This window comes from Ursus americanus, chromosome 14 (genome assembly GCF_024610735.1).
Source record: "Ursus americanus isolate L20-20 chromosome 14, mUrsAme1.1.p, whole genome shotgun sequence".
In the NCBI taxonomy this organism is placed as follows: domain Eukaryota; kingdom Metazoa; phylum Chordata; class Mammalia; order Carnivora; family Ursidae; genus Ursus; species Ursus americanus.
In genome coordinates, this window is record NC_142140.1 from 10961316 (window position 1) to 10978769 (window position 17454).

Sequence of the window (17454 nt, forward strand, 5' to 3'; positions counted from 1 at the left end):
TATCAGCTATACATGATTTTTTTAAGACAGGGAATACTTTATTCAAACCCATGAGAGAAATGGACAGCTTGGGTCTGTTAGAAAGTATGTTTTAAAGCATAGGTCAGTAATTGTATACGAGAGTATACACTGGTACATACACATTAAATGATCAGAGCACAACTTTCCAATGTTTACAACAGAATAAACTTCCCTGTAAAAGTAGAACCATTATGACATTTTTAAAAAAGATTTTATTTATTTATTTGAGACAGAGAGAGTGGGAAAGAGAGAGCACGAGCAGGGTGAGGGGCAGAGGGAGAAGCAGACTCCCCACCAAGCAGGGAGCCTGACTTAGGGCTCGATCCCGAGACCCTGGGGCCAATACCCAAGCCAAACGCAGATGCTTAACTGACTGAGCCACCCAGGCACCCCTGTTATGACATTTTTAACTTTAGTATTCCTCTCCATCATCTTCACGCTCTCTTTCAACAGAATCCACACCAACATCCTCATAATCCTTCTCAAGGGCAGCCTCACAGACCTCAGAAAACTCTCCTTCCTCCATACTCTCAACCATATACCAGTGAACAAAGGCACACTTGGAATACATCAGGTCCAACTTGTGGTCCAGGCAAGCATAGGCCTCAGAAACACCTGTGGTGTATTGGTCAGCATGTACACAGCTCCCTGTACTGAGGCAAGGTGTCCACCAGGTACCATGGTGGGAGGCTGGTAACTAATGCCAATCTGAAGCCAGTGGAGCACAAGTCCACAAACTGGATGGTAAGCATGGTCTTGATGGTGACAATGGCAGCACTGACATCTTTGGGAACCATGTCACCATGGTACAACAGGCGGTGAGCCATGTATTTACCATGGCAACAGTCACATTTCCCCATCTGGTTGACTGGCTCACAGTATGCATTGGTGATCTCTGCTACAAAAAGCTTTCATGGTAGGCTTTCTCAGTGGAGCTGACAGAAGAATATGTGGCCAGAGGGAAGTGGATGCAGGGACAGGGGACCATGTTGGTCTGGAATTGTCAGATGAACATTCAGAACTCCATCAAATCTGAGGGAAGCAGTGTTGGAGAACACAATTTGACCTATCAACCTATTTAGGTTAGTGTAGGCTGCGTGTTCAACATCGAGTTTTCTACCACAGATGTCAGAGATGGCCTGAATGTCTACCATGGAGGCACAATCAGAGTGCTAGAGGGTGGTGTGGGTAGTGAGGCTGGAGTTGTAGGACTCAACTGCAGCATGGAAACCTGGGGGCCTGGGTAAATGGAGAACTCCAGCTTGGACTTCGTGCCATAATCAACAGAGATGTTTCATCAGCAGGGAAGTGAACCTAGAACCAGTTGCCCCTCCAAAGCTGTGGAAAGCCAAGAAACTCTGAAGAACTGCACACTGGTCAGTCAGTTTCCGAATCCTGCCCAAGACAAGATCAATGATCTCCTTCTCAACGATGTAGTGCCCCTGGACATAGTTACTGACAGCATCTTTCTTGCCTGTGATGAGCTCCTCAGGGTGGAAGAGCTGGCAGTAGGTGCCAGTGCAAACTTCATCAATGACTGTGGGTTCCAGGTCTACAAACACTGCCCTGGACACATGGTTGCGGGCACTGATATCATCGAAGAAGGTGTTGAAAGAGTCACCTCCACCAACAGTCTTGTCACTTGGCATCTGACCATTGGGCTGGATGCCGTGTTCCAGGCAATACAGCTCCCAGAAGGCACTGCCAATGTGAACACCAGCCTGGCCAACATGTACGGAGATGCATTCACTCATGGTTGCTGCTTTGTGGCTGCCAAGCAGATTGTTGCTTCTTACAGCAAGACTCTCAGGTGGTCGATGTTAGAGAACCTACCAAATTATATTTTTAAACTTCTCAGTATAAAAGATGAAATAATTGATACTCTTACATAACTGTCTAATTCCCCTCCCAAATTTTATCAGTTACATTCTTTGTTGTCATTCTATTCACATTATGTATTGAAACTGTGATTCCAAGAGTCCTTCCTTAGTTTTAAAGTTAATTGCATTTTATGCTCACCTCTGGTTTTTTTGTTGTTGTTGTTGTTCTTTATTTGGTTTGTTGTTATTGTTTTTTGCCATGGTGGATTTATAAGAAATAAATTCTCATAGTACTGGCATAATCAAAAGTACCTGTTCTTGTTTTTGTTGTTGTTGTTTTCTTAAAGTAGGCTCCATACCCAGCATGGTGCCCAACAGGGGGCTTCAACTCAGGACCCTGAGATCAAGACCTGAGCTGAGATCAAGAATCAGACACTTAACTGACTGAGCCACCCAGGTGCCCCTTGTTCTTCAACAATCTGTCTAGATATAACATTTTGCTGACACTTTATTTCCTGGATGACTGTGCATTTACGCTACCACTGTTTTCTAATGATGTATATTGTAGGGAATTTTAGGGACAGCCTGATATTTCCCCTTGTAAGTTATCTGACCTTTGGCTGGAATGCTCAAAGAATTATATACTTATCTTTAAAACTCATAATTTTACTAGATTGTGTTCTAGTTTTAAACATACCATGCTGATTTTTCTTTAGTTGTGATGTGCTTTCAAATCTCTCTTTATTCCTAGAATGTATTCTTTTTTTTTATTATGTTACGTTAGTCACCATACAGTACATCCTTAGTTTTTGATGTAGTGTTCCATGATTCATTACTCGCATAGAACACCCAGTGCACCATGCAATATGTGCCCTCCTTAATACCCATCACCAGCCTATCCCAATCCCCCACCCCCCTCCCCTCTGAAGCCCTCAGTTTGTTTCCGAGTCCATAGTCTCTCGTGGTTCATTCTCCCTTCTGTTTACCCCCTTCATTCTTCCCTTCCTTCTCCTACTGATCTCCCTGCTATTTCTTATGTTCCATAAATAAGTGAAACCATATAATTGTCTTTCTCTGCTTGACTTATTTCGTTTAGCATAATCTCCTCCAGTCCCATCCATGTTGCTACAAATGTTGGGTAAAAGTTCTTTCTGATGGCTGAGTAATATTCCATTGTATATATGGACCACATCTTCTTTATCCATTCATGTGTTGAAGGGCATCTCGGCTCCTTCCACAATTTAGCTATTGTGGACAATGCTGCTATGAACATTGGGGTGCATATGGCCCTTCTCTTCACTACGTCCATATCTTTGGGGTAAATACTCAGTAGTGCAATGGCTGGGTCATAGGGTAGCTCTATTTTTAACTTTCTGAGGGACCTCCACACTGTTTTCCAAAGTGGCTGTACCAATTTGCATTCCCACCAACAGTGTAAGAGGGATCCCCTTTCTCCACATCCTCTCCAAAATCTGTTGTTTCTTGCCTTGTCAATTTTTGCCATTCTAACTGGTGTAAGGTGGTATCTCAAGGTGGTTTTGATTTGAATTTCCCTGATGGCTAATGATTTTGAACATTTTTTCAAGTGTCCGTTAGCCATTTGTATGTCTTCATTGGAAAAGTGTCTGTTCCTATCTTCTGCCCATTTTTTGATTTGATTATTTGTTTCTCATGTATTGCGTTAGAGAAGTTCTTTATAGATCTTGGATACCAGTCTTTTATCTGTACTGTCATTTGCAAATATCTTCTCCCATTCCATGGGCTGCCTCTTAGTCTTTTTGACTGTTTCCTTTGCTGTGCAGAAGCTTTTTATCTTGATCAAGTCCCATAAGGTCATTTTTTTCTTTTGTTTCTCTTGTCTTTGGAGATGTGTCATGAAAGAAGTTGCTGTGGCCGATGTCAAAGAGGTTGCAGCCTATGTTCTCCTCTATGATTTTGATGGATTCCTGTCTCACATCGAGGTCTTTCATCCATTTGGAGTTTATTTTGTGTATGGTGTGAGAGAGTGGTCAGGTTTCATTTTTTGCATATAGCTGTCCAATTTTCCCAGCACCATTTATTGAAGAGACTGTCTTTTTTCCACTGGATATTTTCTTAAAATGGCGTTTTAGAATACGTTTTCAGTTTCCACCTTGGTGGTAGGTTATTTTACTCAAGGACACTAAATACACCTTTATTTGTTTTCAGTAACTCTATTAAATCTATTATCAGTTTCTAGTCTATGTATTTACTTTCTCCAATCTGTCTTCTCATCTATATTTTTATTGTGTTTTAAAAAGTCCCTGAGGTTTTGTTTGCTTGCTTTTGTTTTGCTTTCAGAATGTGTCTTCATTTATGTGATAATTTTATTCTTCGCTTATTTTCTAAGTTCTGCCAACTTAGTTTCACCAGTTTCTGTTGAACATAATTATAATTTCTTACTAGAAATCATATCTCTGCATCAATTTAAAAAAATTTAGGATTGTTTTTAAAATTATTTGAGTCCATGGCAATAAGCTTGCTTGCAATATTCATCCACCCCATAGCAACATTTTTCTGAAGCATGTTCTCTGTTTGTCTTCTGCCTCTGGATCCATTTCTCCTTTTCTCCACCCCCTTTCTCCCCTCCCCACCACCAACCCACCCCATTCCCTAATCTTTTATTTATTTATTATTATATTTTTTTAAGATTTTATTTATTCATTCGACAGAGAGAGAGACAGCCAGTGAGAGAGGAACACAAGCAGGGGGAGTGGGAGAGGAAGAAGCAGGCTCCCAGCAGAAGAGCCTGATGTGGTGCTCGATCCCATAACGCCGGGATCACGCCCTGAGCCGAAGGCAGACGCTTAACGACTGAGCCACCCAGGCGCCCCCCATTCCCTAATCTTTACATAAATATGCTGGTTCCTTTTGTAATATCATTTACTTTTAATTAGATGAGTCTTTGTAGCAAGCTGTGCATTTAGATCTTTTGTTACAAAGTACTGCTGTTGGGGTCCCTTGGTCTGCACAAGATTTGGGAACTTCGTATCTTCTTAACTTCTGCTGCAAGAGTGATGTTCTTCACTGAGCACCTGGGTGGCTCAGTTGGTTAAGTATCTGCCTTTTGCTCAGGTCATGATCCCAGAGTCTTGGGATTAAGTCCCATGGTCAGGCTCCCTGCTCAGGAGGAAGTCTGCTTCTCCCTCTCCTTCTGCACCCGCCCCCCCCCGCCAATGCTCTCTCTCTCAAATAAATATATATATTTTTTTTTAAAGAGTGATTTTCTTCAGTGCCTTCTGGCTTCCCATCAGTCCTTTCTTCCCATGGAACTCCTTCCTAATCATTTATGATTTTTGTGATTTGAAATATTTAGGTATCTGTTAGTTTGGGTTTTTTTTAGTCTCTTTTGTTTTAGGAGTTGTTTCAGATAAAAAAGAACAGAGGTATCCTCGCTATGTCACTGTATAAATTACCTTATTGATGTCCTATGTCAAATGCCCAACACATCTACTGAGTGCCAACTCTAAGCCAGGCACTGCTTTAGCTACTAGTAGCAGAGCAGTAGGAAAAAACAAATCAACAAACCAACAAAACTCACACATATCCCTTATCCCAGCTCCTATGAACTAAGAATGGCTAATTAACATAAATAAATAGATCGTTTAATTACATGATGCCCTCTGCTCTCCATGTATTTTACTTGGCTTGCATAAAATACAATTTCAGTGTAGAAAAATTTATGAACACATCCATGCAAAGACTAGTCTATCAAAAATACTGTAATAGCCTCCAAATTAATATCCCTGGCTCCAAATTCATCCTCCCCAAATCCATCTTTGAAATGATAGCCAGAAATATATTATCATACAACTCATTTCTCTGTTTAAAAATACATTTAAAATAATTTTGAAAATTGTGTTATTTCTTTCTGAGGGAAGAATCATAAAATAGGAGATAAACAGCAAGTAAATAATGTGTTTTTGTTTGTTTGTTTTTTTTTTTTAAGAGGAAATATAGAGGCGCCTGGGTGGCTCAGTCAGTTAAGGATCTGACTTCAGCTCAGGTCATGATCTCAGGGTCCTGGGATTGAGCCCTGTGTCAGGCTCCCTGCTCAGCGGGGAGTCAGCTTTCCCTCTCCTTCTGCCCCTCCCCACTGTTCATGCTCTTTTTCTCTCAAAAAAATAAAATCTTTTTAAAAAAAGAAGAAATATATTCAAGCAACCTGTATTTAAATAGTTATAATATGAATCTCCTAATTTTTTCATACCAGATATTAATACACTTTGATTCATCACCTGTAAAAGCTCCAGGATACAAAAACCTAGTTTAGATTTCCCTACGATGACTTTACAAGGGTTTGTTTGCCTGTTATTTTAATTTTCCTGCCAGTTAAAGGGTTGGCTGGAACTCAGATTGTGTCAACTACCTGGCTTCATCTAAAAATTTCCTTGTAGTTCTCTGAACTCAGTTTTCCTATTGCCTCTCATGGAAGTCAAGCCTGATCCAAGCACCTGGGATGCAAGTAAGTGTCCCTAGTAATCCAACATTAGTGATTTCCCCCTGCTTTTTTTTTTTTCCTTTCAGAGAACACTGGAGGTGATTTTTGTTTGTTTGCTCTTGTTTCTGAGACTATTACACCAGTAGTGACTCTTGAAATTCAATTCCCTATCTACTAATATTAAAAAATAAAAATGTCAAAATGATTTTTGACAGAAAATGATGCTATCTGCAAGTCTGCCCTGAAGAGCGGATGACAGAAAAATTTCCCCCAAAATGAACCTGAAAATTTAATATAAATTGACATTAGGCAATTTATTTTTTTTCCTTTTGACTTGCATTATCATCATGCTAGGCTATTAAGAGGCTAATAATAATGTTAATGGGCTTTACTATTTTTTATTTCATTTTAAAATTTTTATATATTTTATTGTTGTTTTTAAATAATACTTGAGTGCTTACACAGTGTTTAATTATTGTGTTACATGCCATATAAACACTGATTCATTCACCCTCAAAATCAAAATAATTAGCCTCATTTTAGAGATAAAAAAGTCAAGGCTTAGAGGGAACAAATAACTTTTTCATTGTTATATAGTTACAGTTACTAATGGCAGAACCAAAGTTCAAATCCAGGTGTGTCAAATGCTCAGCCTGACACTCCCAGCCTTCACCTTATACTGCTTCTGTTCAGTTCCAGACATTCTCATTCTGGAAACTGGGAAGAAATGTGAATCCTTGGGCCCCTTTCCAGGGTTTGTGACAGGGCAGGCTGGGGATGGAGCCCAGATATCTGTGACCTCCAGGTAATTCTCTTCCGTACCATTGCTTTAGGAAATCTCTTTATTAAAAGAAACACTATAATTTAAAAGGTTTCATATGGTTTCTAGTAATGATTTTGTTTTTCAACTAAGTTTAAAATAGTCTTTATAAGACAAGACAGAAAATAGAAAAATTTCAAAACAATTATTCCTTTTAACTCCACCATCCAAAGATACCTATTTTTCATACTTTGGTATGTTTCCTTCTTTTTTTATGTATAAGTATATACTTTTTAATTGTCTCCTCTAGGCCATCTACAATAGTGTTCTATATACGATGTTGTATCATGATTTTCATATTTAATGTTGCATTATAAATAGCTGTAATATTATCATATAGGTCCTTATAAAATTTGCATTAGTCAGGGTGTTCTAGTTGTACAAAAACATGAACCAACTGGAACTAGCTTTTATAAAGATGAGAATTTACTGGTTAATGTACTACACTACAGAAAGAACAGAGGGAAACTAGATTCAGAGACAAAACACCATGAGACTTTTCTGTCTCTATTTTGTCATCTCTCCACCCTCTGCTCTCTTCTCTCACTGCTTCTTGCTATCTTTTGGATTTTGCCTCTCAGACATCCTATTCCCATGATCTCCATGTGGCAAGAACTACAGGCTCCCATATTAAGAACTCATTGTGCAAAACAGAAATTTCCTGTGCTTATTTTGATATGACAAACTCTTCTGGTCTTTGGCCTGGGTCATGTGTCCATCCCTCAGGTCAAATGGCATAACCAGTAAAAGTAAAGTTTGATGATTCACATAACTTGGTCCCGTGCCTACTCTTTATTTATTTATTTTTGAGATTTATTTATTTATTTTAGGGGGAGGGGCAGAGGGAGAGAGAGAATCTTAAGCAGACTCCCCTCTGAGTATGGAGCCTGACACAGGGCTCAGTCTCACGACCCATGAGATCATGATCTGAGCCAAGATCAAGAGTCAGATGTTTGACTGACTGAGCCACCCAGGCACCGCATGTCCCACACCTGCTTTTGAGGCCAGGAGAGAACATTTTATAATTATAATACACCATAGCCACAACTTACTGCTTAACTTTTTCCACATGATGAAATATATATATTTTGCCAGAAATAAAATTGATAAACCAGACAAGTTGGAGGATTTCATATATTTTTCTTAACTGTTTATGAAAAATATTTTACCAACTTATACTGCTACAAACACTGTCTGAAGGCACCATTTTAACCATACTCTTGCCTTAACTACATTAATAGTCTAATCATCTGGATGCATATACTATAAAAATAATTCCTAGTCATTACGGCAGACAAAATTTTTACAAGGCTATGTAGTTCAGTTATTAGATGATTTCCATGTGTATTTTGCTTGTGGATTTTTACATACATGTTTCTTTTTCCTAAACTCTAAAAAGTTATGGTATATGAATTATTCATTAGTGACATCATTTCATCTGGCTTAAGCAAAGCACAATTGTGTGGCAAAAAGTTGTTTCTGAAACTGAAAGTATTTTGTGATACTTATCGTGTAGTATGTGTTATGTTACAGTATGATTTTTGTGATATATATGACAATGTATAGTACAGGTAAACAGATTATACATAAAAGAGACAAAGAGTCTACTCAGAAAAAAAAATTAAAGTATAAAAGCACTTGGTAAAATTAAAAATATCAATAGGTGTTCATACTATCAAAAACAAACAACAAAAATGTAATGTTTCTGTTCTGTCATAAATTTGTTAGAAGTCTCTGTTACCTAACTTATATCCAGTGTTCACAAGAAATTATATAATCTACAAATCTAACACTTAGATAAAAATTTGTACATTAAGAGCCAAAAAAAGGAACTAGGGCTGTAAGAAATTTGGGGGGTATAGGAAAATTCAAAATGGACCTAGTACAAGTTATGACCATTAAACAAAAGCAACATAAAAATATATATGGGTATAGTGGTAAAAGAACAAAGGAATCAACTTAAGAAAAGTTTTCATTTTCCAAATGTTAGCAATGAAAAACGTAATAATTATAATCAACTGAAAAATAAGTCAAAGCTGTATAAAGCTTCCATAATACACAAGAGAAAATAGTATTACATGTAACTCATACATGACTCTCTAATAATTTTCACACACAAATGTTTAAACTGCAACAAAATTACATGAGCTCTACACCCAGGTTGTATTGGTCAAACCTCAAGTTGGCAGTTACAGATGACTTAATTTAAAAATCAAAAACTTCAAAATATAAACTATAAATTATGAAGTAAAAGTGTACTGAAATATCATAACCTTTGATATTTTAAAGAAAAACACTTCATTTGTTGCAAATGAAGTATCTTAACACTAAGATTAAAAATTGCTAAACAACCATCAATATAAAATAAACAGAACAAATATCAAAATCAAGTGGGAAATAAGTTATTTATATAAATGTGTGTGCGTACACAAACACACTCATATTGCTTCGGGATATTTCTTTAGCACTACTAATCCCTAAAACCTTTCTAAAATAGACAGTTATTTAAAGTTTGGATAAAGGTTATACTAGATTACATCACCCACTGAAAATAGTCAAGCTGCTCAAATCCAGTTGATGCACTGAGCCTGGCTACAGAAGAAAAAAAAAAAAGCCTATATCAAAAGAACTGAAATAATATATACTAATACTCATCAAAATATTAAAATTATATTCACAGGATTTAGTGAAAACTAAAAAGAGTAAAAATCATAATGCTATGTCTAAAGATTGAATATGTTTATAATTTCATGATTCCAGAAAATCTCTCTCAGCTTATCTCCTAATCTGGATAAAATTTAAATGAAACATCTTATTTGTCAATAGATAACTTCTGCAAAATGGAATATTACTAAAATTAAAAATGAAACAATTCCAGCAATAAGGAAATAGATTGCACAAATTACAAATAAAACTGAGACTTAGAAATTCCTGTGTACAAACTGTCATTGACAGGAAACTTCAAATTCTACTGATTTTTACATCATATACTATAGTCCTCTCTGGACTGTTACCACCAAACTCAAGGTGTAAAATGAATCAGCACCAACGCCCATATTTATTTTGCTTTTAATAGGTCATGTAAAATATCAATTTTTAATACCTTGATTCTCTCTTTTCGATAATGAGAAAAAGAAAGGATTATTCCAGAAGACCATTGGGCAGACTTCCCTTTAAAAAACTAATTTGTTAGCCTTGTCAAAAGTGGTTGCAGAGCATGGCGAAGGGCAAAACATGTTTGGAGGGGACTGAGAAATAAAGAAGGGGAGAGATGAGTAGAGACAGCAGGTACAGATAATATTTTCAAGGATTTTTATTATAAATCAAAACAGGGAAATGGATAATAGTTGAAAGAAGACGTGGGGTCTAAGATGGGATTTATTTTTAAATATGAGAGTTAGTTTTTTGTGACTGTATGTTGACGGGAGTGAAGGAGGAGTAAAGAATTAGAGTCTGCAGCTTGCTGTGAGAACATGAGCACAGTGGACTGGAACAATGTATTAATGTTGGCTGTACTTGGGGCAAAGAAAAATCCAGTCATTATAACAGGAGGGGAGGCAGGTGTAGGGGCAGATTTGGTAAAGGGATGGTGAGGAAGAAGTGGAGGAAGTGAAGAGAAAACGGAATAAAATGACTATTTCTCTATAAAAATTAGAGAAGGAGAAAGAAAATATAAATGTGTCCTCTGAGAGAGTAGGAGATCATCAGAAAAATATGATAAGACAGCTAAGGACCCAGTTGAGATTTGTGGGTAGAAATTTAAAAGGTATCAGTCAGCCATGTTGTTCACTGCTCAGATGTATATGTGGTATAAGTAGAAATCTAGATAGAGTGAGGGTTGGGATCTTGCTAAGAGAACGCAATAAAGAGAGGTACAAGGGAATTGCAAAAATGTACAAACACATGTGCATTCTGATGGACCATGAAATCTGTACTGGGAAGGACAGGGAGAAGAAAAGTATGAGGGAAATTTGTTAAAGCCTTTGATGAAACACTGCAGGTGGAGCAGGTGCTGTAGACAGATTACATGCCCTTAACCAACCAACCAACCAAAAACAGAAGGAGCAGTAGCTTTGAGAGGGGGAGACATGGTCTAGCTGCAATTATAGGCAAGGAGGATATCCACCCACTTCTACATCCTGTGCTGTGAAAGATAAAGGCCACTGTAGAGGAATACAGAGAAAGCAGGGAGACCCAGGAACATCAGGTTTCAATTAGAGCAAATGTGATTGACAAAACAGGCAAGTTTATCAATGATGGATATTGAGTGCCAGTGGGCACAGTGGAAGGACTAGGGGGTTCCAGAGGGGTAGGAGATTGGATCTGAACAATACGAACCACTTGCAACTTACAAAGTTTCTCAAGAAAGTTGCATTAGGAATGATGCATAATTTTCTTAAATACATAAATTTCACATTATGCAACAAATGCAATTAGGAATAAATCTTACAAGGCTTCTAGAAGAATTCTGGGTACACAAAAAAATGCCACTTCATTGTTTAATTAATGCTACCAAGGAATAGGAAAGGACTGGCCTAGTGGAGCCACCTTAAATGTACTAATGGTTGAATGCCATCACTACTTATCCATGAATCCACAGAATGATTTTTTAAAAGTCCCAAATTTCTTCCCTCCCTGACCCAAATGACTATTACAGTGGGCATAACATGATTCTACGTAATCAAAGAGAGATTCAGATCTGAGAGAGAGAGAGAAAACGGGAGAGAGAATGTGTGTGGGGGGGGGAGGGGATGAGGGGATCTCATAGAGGATGAAACAAGTATTATTTTGAGTAGACAACAAAGGTATAATATAACAACCTTTTGGTGTTCTTCTAGCCTTTGTTTTCTGCCTTTTTTTTTTATTTTAGAAGAAGAATTAAGCCTATTCTGAAGGATAAAATCCTTGATTTTTGGAAAGTGCATAGTATGCTTCTCATGTTAAAAAAAATTAACAAATTCTTTCTTTCAAATGTTATAAAAAGTAAATAAAAGTTGTCTCTAATTCTATCGACCTGTCCACTACACTACTATAATTTTGGGGTGAACTCTTTAATCTCTTTATCTCCATATAAAAATAGTGTTTTTACTGGCATCATATCTACTATAGATAATTTTTATAGTCTTTCATATTTTACTTTCTTGTTTTATTTATTTTTTTAAAAGATTTTACTTATTTATTTGACACAGAGACAGCCAGTGAGAGAGACAGCCAGTGAGAGAGAGACAAGCAGGGGGAATGGGAGAGGAAGAAGAGAAGCCTAATGTGGGGCTTGATCCCAGAACGCCGGGATCACTCCCTGAACCGAAGGCAGACGCTTAACGACTGAGCCACCCAGGCGCCCCTTGTTTTATTTTTTAACTTCACTTTGTACAACACTTCCCATGTCACTACTTGTCATCAAACTCATAATTTTTTAATAATAATTTTTTATTATGTTATGTTAGTCACCATAGAGTATATCCTTAGTTTTTGATGTAATGTTCCATGATTCATTATTTGCGTATAACACCCAGTGCACCATACAATACGTGCCCTCCTTACTACCCATCACTGGCCTATCCCAGTCGCCCACCCCCCTCCCCTCTGAAGCCCTCAGTTTGTTTCCCAGAGTCCACAATCTCTCATGGTTCATTCCCCCTTCTGTTTACCCCCCCTTCATTCTTCCCTTCCTTCTCCTACCGATCTTCCTATTTCTTATGTTCCATAAATGAGTGAAACCATAAACTCATATTTTTTAACAGCATACATGACTTTTATTATTTTTTTATTTTTTTAATTTAAATTCAATTAATATATAATGTGTTATTAATTTCAGAGGGAGAGGTCAGTGATTCATCAGTCTTATGTAATGCCCAGTGCTCCTTACGTCACATGCCCTCCTTAATGTCCATCACCCAGTTACCCCAACCCCCCATCACCTTTCTCTCCAGCAACCCTCAGTTTGTTTCCTATGATTATGAGTCTCTTATGGTTTGTCTCCCTCTCTGATTTCATCTTGTTTTATTTTTTCCTCTCTTCCCCTATGATCCTCTGTTTGTTTCTTAAATTCCACATATGAGTGAGATCATACAATAACTGTCTTTCTCTGATTGACTTATTTCGCCTAGCATAAGACCCTCTAGTTCCATCCACGTTGCTGCAAATGGAAAAATTTCATTTTTTTGATGGCTGAGTAGTATTCTGTTGAATATATATACCACTTCTTCTTTATCCATTCATCTGTCGATGGACATCTGGGCTCTTTATAGTTTGGTTATTGTGGACATTGCTGCTATAAACATTGGGGCACAGGTACCCTTCAGATCACTATATTTGTACCTTTGGGGTAAATACCTAGTAGTGCAATTGCTGGGTCATACTGTAGCCTTATTTTCAACTTTTTGAGGAACTTCCATACTGTTTTCCAGAGTGGCTGTACCAGCTTCCATTCCTACCAACAGTCTAAGAGGGTTCCCCTTTCTCCTCATTTTTGCCAATATCTGTCGATTTCTGAGTGGTTGATTTTGACCAGTGTGAGGTGGCATCTCATTGTGGTTTTGACTTGTATTTCCCTGATGCTGAGTGATGTTGAGCATTTTTTCATGTGTCTGCTGGCCATTTGGATATCTTCTTTGGAGAAATGTTTGTTCATGTCTCTGCCCATTTCTTGACTGGATTATTTGTTCTTCAGGTGTTGAGTTTGATAAATTCTTTATAGATTTTGGATACTAGCCATTTATCTGATAAGACATTTGCAAATAACTTCTCCATTCTGTCAGTTGTCTTTCAGTTTTGTCAACTGTTTCTTTTTCTGTGCAAAAGCTTTTTATCTTGATGAAGTCCCAATAGTTCATTTTTGCCTTTGTTTCTCTTGTTCTGGAGATGGGTCTCACAGGAAGTTGCTGTGGCCGAGGTCACAGAGGTTGCTGCCTGTGTTCTCCTCTACAATTTTGATGTATTCCTGTCTCACATTTAGGTCTTTCATCCATTTTGAGTCTATTTTTGTGTATGGTGTGAGGAAATGGTCCAGTTTCATTCTTCTACATGTGGCTGTCCAATTTTCCCAATACCATTTGTTGAAGAGACTGTCTTTTTTTCATTGGATATTCTTTCCTGCTTTGTCGAAGATTAGTTGGCCATAGAGTTGAGGGTCCATTTCTGGCTTCTCTATTCTGCTCCATTGATCAATGTGTCTGTTTTTGTGCCAGTACCATACTGTCTTGATGATTATTATAGCCTTGTAATAAAGCTTGAAGTCTAGAATTGTGATGTCACCAGCTTTGGTTCCCTCTATCCCTACACTGTGAAGAGTTTTAATCAAGAAAGGATGCTGTACTTTGTCAAATGCTTTTTCTGCATCTATTGAGACGGTCATATGGTTCTTGTCCTTTCTTTTATTTATGTAGTGTATCACATGGATTGATTCATGGGTGTTGAACCACACTTACAGCCCATGAATAAATCCCACTTGGTCGTGGTAAATAATCCTTTTAATGTACTGTTGGATCCTACTGGTTAGTATTTTGGTGAGAATTTTTGCATCCATGTTCATCAGGGATTTGGTCTATAATTCTTTTTGGTGGAGTCTTTGTATGGTTTGGGGATCAAGGTAATGCTGGCCTCATAGAAAGAGTTTGGAAGTTTTCCTTCCATTTTTTGAAACAACTTCAGAAGGATAGGCATTAATTCTTCTTTAAATGTTTGGTAGAATTCCCCTGGGAAGCCATCTGGCCCTGGACTCTTGTTTACTGGGAGATTTTTTTTTTTTTAAGATTTTTATTTATTTGACAGAGAGACAGCCAGCAAGAGAGGGAACACAAGCAGGGGGAGTCGGAGAGGAAGAAGCAGGCTCCCAGTGGAGCAGGGAGCCCGATGTGGGGCTCGATCCCAGGACCCTGGGATCATGCCCTGAGCCTAAGGCAGACGCTTAATGATGAGCCACCCAGGCACCCCTCTGTTGGGAGATTTTTGATTACTGCTTCAATTTCCTTGCTGGTTATGGGTCTGTTCAGGTTTTCTATTTCTTCCTGTTTCAGTTTTGGTAGTTTATATATCTCTAGGAATACATCCATTTCTTCCAGATTGCATAATTTGTTGGCATATAGTTGCTCATAACATGTTCTTATAATTGTTTATATTTCTTTGGTGTTGGTTGTGATCTCTCCTCTTTGATTCATTATTTTATTTTGGTCCTTTCTCTTTTCTTTTTGTTAAGTCTGGCCAGGGGTTTATCAATCTTATTAATTCTTTCAAAGAACCAGCTCCTAGTTTTGTTGATCTGTTCTACTGTCCTTTTGGTTTCCATTTCATTGATTTTTTCTCTAATCTTTATTAATTCTCTTCTCCTATTGGGTTTAGGCTTTATTTGCTATTCTTTCTCCAGCTCCTCTAGGTGTAAGGTTAGGTTGTGTATTTGAGACCTTTCTTGTTTCTTGGGAAAGGGTTGTCTTGCTATATACTTCCCTCTTAGGACCACCCTTGTTGCATCCCAAAAGTTTTGAACAGTTGTATTTTCATTTTCCTTTGTTTCCATGAATTTTTTAAAATTCTTTTTAAATTTCATGGTTGACCCAAACATTCTTTAGTAGGATGCTCTTTAACCTCCACGTATTTGAGTTCCTTCCAAGTTTCCTCCTGTGATTGAGTTCCAGTTTCAAAGCACTGAGGTCTGAAAATGTGCAGGGAATGATCCCAATCTTTTGGTACCAGTTGAGACCTGATTTGTGACCCAGCATGACATCTATTCTGGAGAATGTTCCATGTGTACTCAAGAAGAATGTGTATTCTGTTTCTTTAGGATGGGATGCTCTGAATATATATGTGAAGTCCATCTAGTCCAACATGTCATTCAAAGCCGTTATTTCCTTGATGATCTTCTGCTTAGATGATCTCCATTGCAGTGAGTGTGGTGTTAAATCCCTTCTATTATTATATGATTATCGATGTGTTTCTTTAATTTTGTAATTAATTGGTTTATATAATTGGCTGCTCCCATGTTAGGGGCATAAACATTCACAATTGTTAGATCTTCTTATTGGATACACCGTTTCATTATGATATAGTGTCCTTCTTCAAATCTTATCACAGTCCTTAGTTGAAAAATCTAATTTGTCCAATAGAAGAACTACCACCCCAGCTTACCTTTGATGTCCATTAGCATGATAGTTTTCCATCCCCCCACTTTAAATCTGGAGGTGTCTTTGGGTCTAAAATGAATCTCTTACAGACAACATATCAATGGGTCTTGCTTTTTTATCCAGTCTGATACACTATCTTTTGATTGGGGCATTTAGACATTCAGAGTAACTACTGAAAAATATGAATTTAGTGCCATTGTAGTAACTATAGAGTTACTGTTTCTGTATACTGTGTCAGTTCCTTTCTGGTCTATATTACTTTAGGGCTCTCTCTTGGCTTAAAGGATCCCTTTTTAATATTTCTTGCAGGGCTGGTTTAGTGATCACAAATTCTTTTAGTTTCTGTTTGTCCTGGAAGGTTTTAATCTCTCCTTCTATTTTGAATGACATCCTAGCTGGATAAAGTATTCTTGGCTGCATAATTTTCTCATTTAATACTCTGAATATATCATGCCAGTCCTTTCTGGCCTGCCAGGTCTCTGTGGCTAGGTCTGCTGCCAGTCTAATATTTTTTACCCTTGTAGGTTATGGACCTCCCATTCTGAGCTGCTTTCAGGATTTTCTCTTTGTCTCTGAGATTTGCAAGTTTCACTATTACATGTCGAGGTGTTAACATATTTTTATTGATTTTGTGTGACTCCTGGACCTTGATGCCTCTTTCCTTCCCCAGATTAGGGAAGTTCTCCATTACAATTTGCTCCAATATACCTTCTGCTCCTCCTTCTCTTTCCTCTTCTTCTGGGATCCCGATTACTCTATTATTGCCTTGCTTTATGGTACCACTTATCTCTGAAATTCTCCCCTCATGATCCAGTAGTCATTTATCTCTCTTTTTCTCAACTTCTTTATTCTCCATCATTTTGTCTTCAATATCACTAATTCTCTCTTCTGCCTCATTTATCCTAGCAGTTAGAGCCTCCATTTTTTACTGCATCTCATAAATAGCCTTTTTGATTTCAACTTGATTAGATTTCAGTTATTTTATTTCTCCAGAAAGGGATTCTTTAGTATCTTCTATGCTTTTTTCAAGCCCAGCTAGTATCTTTATAATTGTTATTCTGAACTCTAGTTCCAACATCTTACTTATGTCAATACTGATTAAGTCCCTGGCAGTCGGTACTGCCTCTTGTTCTCTTTTTGGAGGTGAGTTTTTCCATCTTGTCATTCTGTCCAGAGAAAAATAGATGAATGAGGGAACAAAATAAAATACTAAAA

At 37.7% G+C, this 17454-nt stretch overlaps 1 pseudogene; it reads right to left on the bottom strand.

Annotated features, from left to right (window-relative positions):
- Positions 1-433: 433 nt before the first annotated feature.
- Positions 434-1775, bottom strand: LOC123799241 (tubulin alpha-1A chain pseudogene; annotated as a pseudogene).
- Between the last annotated feature and the right edge of the window lie 15679 nt (positions 1776-17454).